Source organism: Bubalus bubalis, chromosome 12 (assembly GCF_019923935.1).
Source record: "Bubalus bubalis isolate 160015118507 breed Murrah chromosome 12, NDDB_SH_1, whole genome shotgun sequence".
Classification (NCBI taxonomy): domain Eukaryota; kingdom Metazoa; phylum Chordata; class Mammalia; order Artiodactyla; family Bovidae; genus Bubalus; species Bubalus bubalis.
The window spans coordinates 87168235-87178119 of NC_059168.1; the positions used below are offsets into that span (position 1 = coordinate 87168235).

General features: G+C 51.5%; 2 long non-coding RNA genes across 2 annotated transcripts; one reads left to right on the forward strand and one right to left on the reverse strand.

Annotated features, from left to right (window-relative positions):
* Positions 1–2553: 2553 nt before the first annotated feature.
* On the reverse strand, positions 2554–6806 carry LOC112578208. Its single transcript, XR_006543588.1, has 4 exons — positions 6176–6806; positions 4493–5545; positions 3479–3676; positions 2554–2794 (listed from the first exon to the last, which is right to left on the reverse strand). It is a non-coding gene; the product is annotated as an uncharacterized LOC112578208 (long non-coding RNA).
* Positions 6807–6982: 176 nt separating this feature from the next.
* Positions 6983–8800, forward strand: LOC123328626. Its single transcript, XR_006543587.1, has 2 exons — positions 6983–8132; positions 8221–8800. It is a non-coding gene; the product is annotated as an uncharacterized LOC123328626 (long non-coding RNA).
* The last annotated feature ends 1085 nt before the right edge of the window (positions 8801–9885 follow it).

Below are 9885 nucleotides of genomic sequence, written 5' to 3' on the forward strand. Positions count from 1 at the left end.
TGGATCATGGAAAAAGCAAGAGAGTTCCAGAAAAACATCTATATCTGCTTTATTGACTATGCTAAAGCCTTTAACTATGTGGATCACCACAAACTGTGGAAAATTCTTAAAGAGATGAGAATACCAGACTACCAGAAGTGCCTTTTGAGAAATCTATATGCAGGTCAGGAAGCAACAGTTAGAACTGGACATGGAACAACAGATTGTTTCCAAATAGGAAAAGGAGTACATCAAGGCTGTATATTGTCACCCTGCTTATTTAACTTATACGCAGAGTACATCATGAGAAATGCTGAGCTGGATGAAGCATAAACTGGAATCAAGATTGCAAGGAGAAATATCAATAACCCCAGATATGCAGATGACACCACCCTTATGGCAGAAAGTGAAGAACAAAAGAGCCTCTTGATGAAAGTGAAAGAGGAGAGTGAAAAAGTTGGCTTAAAGCTCAACATTCAGAAAACTAAGATCATGGCATCCAGTCCCATCACTTCATTGTAAATAGATGAGGAAACAGTGGAAACAGTGGCTGACTTAATTTTGGGGGGCTCCAAAATCACTGCAGAGAAGGCAATGGCAACCCACTCCAGTACTCTTGCCTGGAAAATCCCATGGACAGAGGAGCCTGGTAGGCTGCAGTCCATGGGGTTGCTAGGAGTCGGACACGACTGAGAAACTTCACTTTCACTTTTCACTTTCCTGCATTGGAGAAGGAAATGGCAACCCACTCCAGTGTTCTTGCCTGGAGAATCCCAGGGACGGCAGAGCCTGGTGGGCTGCTGTCTATGGGGTCGCGCAGAGTCGGACACGACTGAAGCAACTTAGCAGCAGCAGCAGCAGCAGCAGCAAAATCACTGCAGATGGTGACTGCAGCCCTGAAATTAAAAGACACTTGCTCCTTGAAAGTTATGACCAACCTAGGCAGCATATAAAAAGCAGAGACATTACTTTGCCAACAAAAGTCCATCTCATCAAGGCTATGGTTTTTCCAGTGGTCAGGTATGGATGTGAGAGTTGGACTATAAAGAAAGCTAAGTGCCGAAGAATTGATGCTTTTGAACTGTGGTGTTGGAGAACACTCTTGAGAGTCCCTTGGACTGCAAGGACATCCAACCAGTTCATTCTAAAGGCGATCAGTCCTGAGTGTTCATTGGAAGAACTGATGTTGAAGCTGAAACTCCAATCCTTGGCTACCTGATGCGAAGAGTTGACTCATTTGAAAAGACCCTGATGCTGGGAAAGATTGAAGGTGGGAGAAGAAGGGGACGACAGAGGATGACGTGGTTGGATGGCATCACCGACTCAATGGAGATGAGTTTGAGCAAACCCCAGGAGTTGGTGATGGACAGGGAGACCTGGTGTGCTGTGGTCCGTGGGGTCACAGAGTCGGACACGACTAAGCGACTGAACTGAACTGAACTGTACTGAATATGGTATGTGGGACCTTAGTTCCCCAACCAGGGATTGAATCAATACCCCCTGCTTTGGAAGGCAGAGTCTTAACCATTGGCTCGCCAGGGAAGCCCAAGGACAGTCCTTTAACTGTGCTCCTAGCACAAGGCCTGATACACTTTCAGAAAACCTCTCACTTTGATGAACTTCTAATAAGGTAGTATTTTTTTATCTCCCATTTGTTGTTATTGTTCAGTCACTAAGTCAAGTCCAACTCTTTGCGACCCCATGACTGCAGCACGCCAGGCTTCCCTGTCCTTCACTACTTCCCAAAGCTGACTCAGATTCATGTCTGTTGAGTTGGTGATGCTATCTAACCATCTCAACCTCTGCCACCCCTTTCTCCTTCAAAATATGGTTCAACTATTGAGGTTTAACAGGCGAATGAGGGGGGTCAGTAGGACTATAGGCCTGGGAATGAGCTGGTCTGATGTGATAGGGGACCAATGAGTGTTTGTGAGAATGAATGAACGAATGAACAAAGAAGTGAATCCGTTAGTCTGGTTCATAGACCACGTTAGACAATATAGATAATTCAGAAAAAATGAGAACAACAGCCAGTCTCCCAGAGGCCAGAAAGGTTAAGCACTGTGCCCAAAGTCACCAAGCTAGGAGATAGCAGAGCTGAAATATGAACCATGGGGATGAGACCTACCAGTGGACTCATGCAGCATGGACTCTCTGGTGATGTCTTCTTGTTTTTCAGTTGCTCCGTCATGTCCAACTCTTTGTGACCTCATGGACTCTTTGTGACCAGGCTCCTCTGTCCATGGAATTTCCCAGATAGGAACACTGGGAGGGGGTTGCCATTTCCTTCTCCAAAGGATCTTCCCAAACCAGAAATCGAACTCATGTTTCCCACACTGGCAGGCAGATTCTTTACCACTGAGCTACCATGGAAGACCACCTGGAGATGTCTAGGTGATGTCTAACTTTTCAAGAAACCACCAAACTGTTAGACAGCAGTGTGTGAGGTTGCCAGTGGCTCCACGTCCTGGTTAGCATTTGACATGGTATCATTCATTTCAGCCCCTCCCCGCCCCAGTGGGCAGGAGGAGGTCTCTCATGATGCACAATTTGCATTTCCCTGGTGACTCAGGAGTCTGAATAGATGCTTCACTTTTATTATTGTCTGGTTTGATCCCCATAGCTTCCCTGGGGCTGGGTGGGCTGGCCCCAGTACGCAAGGAGGGAGGAACTCCAGGCCAGAGCCCTTGAACTGCTGCCTGAGGTCACCCGCCGGTGAGTGAAGGTGGCTCAGTTCTGGTTTCCTGAGCTGGTACGTCTGCTGTGACCCTGAGCAGCTGCTGGGCCATGTTGCGGTGCCAGAGCACATGTGTTTCTGAAAGAGATCCGTCCGGGGTGAAGAGCAGTCGGCCAAGGCTGTCCCAGGCTCCGTCCATCCTGGACTCCCAGCCTCAGAAGCGACACACACGTCAGCACTTAGCACAGAGCCTGGCGGCCTGCCTCCTCCCTCTGTCAACGGCTGCGCACTGTGAGGGCCACCCACGCCTGGGGTCTCCCTCCCCTCTGCACCTGCTCCCAATCAGCTCAGGTGGCCTGGCCTGCGGAGACCCTCCTGAGTCTGTAGCCCCTCAGGATGCACCTGGCCCACGTCTCCTCAGGGTGTAGAAAGTTCTCCTCAGCTGCTTCCCCTCAGACACACCTCAGATTCCACTGGTGTCAGAGGCTCTTCTGAGTCAGGGGAGGGGGCCACCTGGGGGCCAAAGGAGCGAGCAGCTCCCAGGAGCCCCTGGGAACCACTCCCTGCCCCGACACACACACACTCCCCACACACAGCTAGGTTTCCTCTCAGTCCACAAAGCCACACCCCTTCACACACAAACCAGACCCCAAAGGAGCAGAGTTGACACCTCTGGGATAAACTATCCCCCCGACCTGGAATCATGGCGGGGTCAAAATCTCACAGCAAGTGTTTCTCAGATTAGCTCCACCGTCAGAACCCTCCCAGTAGCAGCCTCTCACGGCCCTCCTCCTCTTCCCTCCCTGCCCCATCTTTACTCACACCCTCCACCCTGGGCTGTGAACAAGTCTCCTCCTCTCCTAGAACACAGCCGGGGCTCAGCAAACATTCACCGAGGAAGTGGGTCCCAGAGCTTTCACTTTCTATTCACAGAAGTTTCGTTTTCAGGTCAACACTTCAAAAAGGCAGACCATCCAGGGATGTGCTTAGGGGTCCAGCAGCTGGGACTCAGCGCTTTCACTGTGGGGGGACACAGGTTTGATACCTGGTTGGGAAACTAAGATCATGCAAACCACACAGCTTGGCAAAGAAAAAAAAGGCAGAACATCTACTTTTGCACCTATTTTGGCTAAGGAAGTTTGGTGGACCAGATCGTCAAGCTCCAAATACCACCCCCCTCCCAGCCCCTCACCTTCGTGGTCTGTTCTCTTGGTCTCAGTTACTGCACACCTTGGCTGACATGTGGAGGGAGGTGTCTAGGAGTTTTGGAGTCAGCTGAGCATACACTTGGGTTTGAACCTTGTTCCCCCATGTAATCCTGGCCAGTTACCTAAATTTCTGTGACTGTTTATTTGTCTGGATAGTGAAGTCGCTCAGTCATGTCTGACTCTTTGTGACCCCATGGACTGTAGCCTGCCAGGCTCCTCTGTCCATGGGATTTTCCAGGCAAGAGTACTGGAGTGGGTTGCCATTTCCTTCTCCAGGGGGTCTTCCTGACCCAGGGATCAAACCTGGGTCTCCTGCATTGTAGGCAGATGCTTTATCTTCTAAGCCACCAGGGAAGTCCTTTGTCTGGGTAATGAGCGTAATGAAGGCGGCCTGACAGTCTGGCACGATGAATATGTTAAAAGAGAAATAGCATGTAAAGAGCCTCCCTGAGCTGGGCACCAAGCCTTCACCTAAGTAAATTGTCTCCCACCTGTGCCTCCCGTCCTGGGGCCCTGCCCCTTGTCCCTGGGCCAGGAGAAGGGGAAGGGTGGGAGGGGGACAGTCACTCCAGGCAGAGGAGCTGCTCCGAGCTAACCCGGGGCTGAAGGCGGGTCACAAGAGCTGTACCTGGGCTGAGCCCCAGACAGCGGTGGCCCCTGAAGGCCGTGCCAGGAGTGTGAGCTGTGTAAGCTGCAGGCTGCGAGTTAACAAGCAGAGGAGAGCTCCCTGGGGTTCTGGGTCCCATTTCCTCCTCATCCACTCCAGTTAGGAAGGGAGCAGGAAGAAGTCAGCCGCTGTTCAACACATAAATCAGAGGATGCAGGCAAGCTTCCAGATGCTGAGAACAGCTGACTTGCTCTAGTTCTGTAGCTGTTATGACGAAAAGCAGCCTCACACACCCTAGTCCTCACTGCCCCAGAGCAGAGAAGTGAACACACGCTGAATCACAAAATCACAGGAACCAAACCCGCCTTCAACTACACAGCCCTCCGGCAGCCCCGCCCGACTCTTTGAAGTGGGTGCAGATGTGGGCAGAAACCCAAGTGATGAGAAGGCACCCACAGAACGCCTGGGGGAGCACCCCTGGCAGACAGCCAAGACCTGGTACCTCGGAGGACAAGAGATGTGGCCAGTGCAGCCTGTTACAGAGAGACAGGGAGACGGGTGAGGGGCAGCAAAGACCATCAGGGACCTCACTGGCCAGGAGAGGAGTCTGAGCTTCATTCTAAGGGCTGTGGAAAACCACGGGATGGTTTTAAGGTGGGGGGATGGCCTGAATTTTTAGAAAGCTGCCCCTGGCTGCTTATGTGGAGTCAAGTCGGAAGGAGGACCAGGGTAGACGAGGAGACCCATAGGAGGATGCTGCTGTAACACAGGTGGAAGAAGATGCATATGGGACCCGGTGTGGTACTGAGGCAGGGTGGTTCAGCTGAAATTCTGGCCGGAGGACGGTTTCCCCGCCATAGCACTACTGACGTCTGAGCTGAACAACTTTGTGGCAGGGTATCCTGGGCATTGTGGGGTGTTTAGCAACATCCCTGACCTCTCTGCCCACCAGCATGGATCCCCAAATCGTGATGATCAAACAAGTCCCCAGACACGGCGGAGGGTGCCCTGGAGGACAAATGGCTCTGGGTCGAAAATGCGGCTCAAGAAGGTAGAGACAGTTTGGCTGTGAACCTGGGGGGAGAAAGAAAACAAGCCCACTCTAGCTTTCTGTTCTCAGCTGCTAAGTGGTGCCGTTTACCAAGTTCAGGAAGACTTGGAGCAGATGGTCAAGCGGCAGGTGGAACCTGGGAGATGCGAGTCTGGAGCTGGAGGAGGGGGTGGGGTCTGGGCTGAAGAGAGAGATGTGCAATCATTGGCACGTCCCATGGTTCCATGGCAAGTCCTGCCCTGAACTCTGTCCTCCGACATGGCAGCCTCAGGAGGAGCAAGAACCAGGCTGGGGTCGGGGGGTCAGAGGACGAGCAGAGCCCAGCTGGGGCAAATGCCCCTGAAATTCTGAGGGAGATGCAGACAGTGAGTCGGGAAGGAGGGAGGAGAAAGCTAACCATGCGCCTCCCCAGCTGAAGGCCTCCTTCCTGCAGCAAGAGCTCAAGATGGAGGGGGGCAGGGGGCAGGGGGCAGGCAAGAGGTCTCCATTTAAATCAAATTCTGGATTGGACCTTTAAAATTCCTGGACTAAGAGCAACCAGAAAAATCACAGGACTGGAACTTTCAGTGTAGGCCAGGGAGGAGGGGCAGAGAGAGGAGAAGCTGCCTTGTGATCTCATCCCAGGAGTCCAGCTCATTCAGCGTGTTGCTCACCTTGGGCTGAAGGCACTGGGCCAAGCTGAGAGCTCCTGACAGGTGGGCCTGGGTCTCTTCTCTGTGAGACTAGCCCAGCTGGTGAGTAGTAGGAGGCCGGGACCCAGACCCAACCCAAAGCTCCCATGTGTGTCTGCCTCAGGGGGAAGCTTCCTGTTCAGTAAGAGGAGAAGGCTGTGAATGCAGCTAAAATAAAGCAGAATTTAGTAAGTGCTACCATTAAGCCCACAAGCTGTATGCTGCCTGGGAAAAGAAGAGAAAGCCATGCCTGAGGGTAGTTGGAAAGGGTGGCAACCAGGGAAGGCTCCCCTGAGGAGGTGGCATTTATACTGGGCCTGGAAGAATATCAAAGAGCAGAGAAAGGAAATAATTTTTCATGGGTTTTAAATTTATTTCTTCCACTAACTCTCCCCTCACCCCCTTTAATGGACTATATTGAGAAGTAGCTAGAACAAAGCCAGGACTTTCTTATCTAAGGTTTTGTCATTTCACATGCAAAAAAAAAAAAAAACACCTCTGATTTTGCTCCTTCTGAAACACTCATCCACTCAATACCTATTTATTAAACTCCAGTTACACACCAGGCACTAGTATCATGGTTTAACCCATTTAGCTTCAACAATCCTTTGAAGTGGGCACCGGTATTATTCCCATTTTACAGATGAGGAAACTCAGGGACAGAGAGATGAGGTCATTGCCTGAGGCTCCTGGTGAGGAACTGGTGAGATTCGGGCCCACTGCTCTTTCTCTAGTAGAAAGCTTGCTGTGATTGGCCATTTGTGGAGGGAGGAGATGTGTGCCTCCGCCCTTCGGATGACCTCCCGTAAAGTGATGCAACCTCCCCCGCGCCTGGGGTGGCTCCTTCTGTGCAACCACAATTAGCTTCACGGCTCCAGCTTGCAGCCACAGCATCTGCTCCCATAACTTATGGGGCTAAACTGTCAGAAGAGGAGAAAACCAGACAGCAGGCAGGGGGCGAGAAAGGGCTGGTCTCTCCTGAGCCCCAGAGGCGCCTGAGGAGCTCGGGCTCCAGAGAGGCCAGGTTGGCTTCCTCCGAGGGTGAAGGAGCTGAGACACCTCCATGGCCACCCCCACATCTGTGTGGCAGCTCCTGTGACCTCACCCTGGTCCAGATGCTCCATGGGGTCCTCCCAGCCCCACCCCCACATGCAGTCAGATGTCCGGCTTCTGCCCCTATCCCTGCAGGCTCACCTTCCTGCCCCCACACCATCACCTTATTTCAGGCCCTCAGCCTGTCTCACCTGATCAGTTGCAATACCTTCCTAACCAGCTTACCTGTCTCCAAGCTGGTGACCCCATAAATCATCTTCCAGCTCCCAATTCGCTTCTTAAAGTGAAACTCTTACTGTTTCACTTCCTCACCTCAAGAAACTTTGGTGGCTTCCCAGTAAGGCTCAGACAGTGAAGAATCTGCCCGCAATTCAGGAGACCCGGGTACGATCCCTTGGTCAGGAAGATTCCCTGGAGAAGGACATGGCTACCTACTCCAGTATTCTTGCCTGGAGAACCCCACGGACAGAGGAGCCTGGCAGCCTGCAGTCCATGGAGTCACAAAGAATCAGATGTGACTGAGTGACTTTCACTTACTCAGGAACTTACTGAAATAATTGCTCAACTTGGCAGTCAAGCTGGCACCCACCAACCCCAGGCCACCAACTTTCACCAGCACTGAGGCAGTGAGAACAGTGTGCTGCAGGCTTAGGGGTCAAGCCCTAGCTCTATCACTTGCAAACAGGGTTAACTGGAGTAAGTCCTATAAAGTCCGGGGGCCTCACTTTCCTCATCTATTAAATGGGGATAGGAGACCACCTCCCAGACGTGCTAGGAGCTGTAAATGGGGAGATGCTTGTAAGAGCTCCACAAATGTTCCCCACTTCCCTCTGTAGAGACGTGTCCATTGGCTGAGCTCCGTCTGAAGCAGCTGAGGAGAAGGCAGGTGGGTTTGGCCAGGGGAGGTAAGTTCCCCTCTGTGTTTTCATATTTGCATAAAAAATTTCACAGGTTTTTTTTTTTTTTTTCCCCAGTGAAATCAGTTCCTGATACATATTCAGGGAACTCTCAGCAGCTGTTTCTCCAAGAACAGAGAGTCTGGAGGGACCCACCTGCAGCCCATCGAGGCCCTAGGCGCTGAGTCACCAGCCAGGCCAGGACACCACAACAGGCACCGTCACTGAAAAGCAAACAACAGCAAATCCACGAGGAAGCCATTCACGGGATTAATGGGGGTGAAAGGCACAAGCCTGTTCCTGTTCCATGTTGGCAGTAGACGTGGAAGGCCTGATCTGCCCATGCAGAGGCAGGTCTTAGAGGAGACAGATCACCTGGCTGTGGCAGTCTCGACCTTTTTTGTGCCCGGGACCCCCTTAGAAGCCAATATTATTTTTTGAATGAATGAAGTAAAATACATAGGATTTAAAAGAAAACCAACGACATTGAAAAACAGTTGGCAGAGAATAAAGCTGTGTGGTAGGGCAGCCCAGGCGCATGGCTGGGAACACTTAGGACAACAAGACAGCATCAGACCTGCAGTCAGCCTTGGTCTGATTGTGTGATGATATATTTAGTCTAGATCTGGAGATGTCCCTAACTGTCACATGATATGAACCGGTCTGTGATTACATCAATGATAAAGAAACCAGTAACACACTCTTAAGTGCTTTAGTTTGTTGCCCACATGTCTAATTGAAAGCAATGCCGAATTTCAGTTTGAGATTAGGGACAATATGGATGCATTTTTTTTTTTTTCTGAGTTAGGTGATAGAAAACACCGTGGCTTCTGTTCTGCTCTCTCTCCCCGTCTCGAGCATGCCCGTGCACACATATATCTTACTCTGGGGGAGCCAGTTGCCCTGGAGAGACCCTCCGTGGAGTCTGGAGGGGCCCAGAAGGTAGCCTGGAGTCAGTCCAGCCAATTGTCAATAAGGAACTGAGGACTCCAACTGATAGCCATGTGAAGTGAGCCCTCTTGGAGAGGGAGCCTCTAACCCTTTCACTGTTTTTGATGATGCAGATCTATCTGGCCAACAGCTTGACTAGCCTCATGAGCGACCCTGAGCCAGAACTATGTGGCTAGGCTACTACTGGACTCCTCACCCTCAGAAACTGGGAGAGGGCTTCCCTAGTAGCTCAGGGGTAAAGAATCCACTGGCCAGTGCAGGAGACATGTGTCTGATCCCTGGACCTGAAAGATCCCACGTGCTGTGGAACAACTAAGCCCATGTGCCACAACTGTTGAGTCTGTGCTCTAGAACGCAGGAGCCACAACTACTGAAGCCTGAGTGCCCTAGAGCCTGTGCTCTGCAACACGAGGAGGCACCACAATGAGAAGCCCCCACTCACTGCAATTACGGAAAAGCCTGTGCAGCAGCGAAGACCCAGCCCTGCCAAAAAAATACATAACATTATTTTTTTAAAAAAAGAAACTGTGGGGGAGAATAAACTGTGGATCAATAGGTAGTACACCAGCCTCCGGTTTCTCAGTACCCCACCCTTAGCAGCGCCAAGCACCCAGGAAAGGCCGGCATGCCCCCGAGTGCACCCAGCATGCCCAGGCAGAGGCAGACATAGCTAAGGACCTCTGGCAGTAGCTGAGGATGGGCATCTTTGAGGGGTGCTTGGGGTCCTCCAGGTGAAGGCAGACCAGAGAATGTGATTTGCTACAGAATTATGTGCGTGTGTGCTCAGGTGCT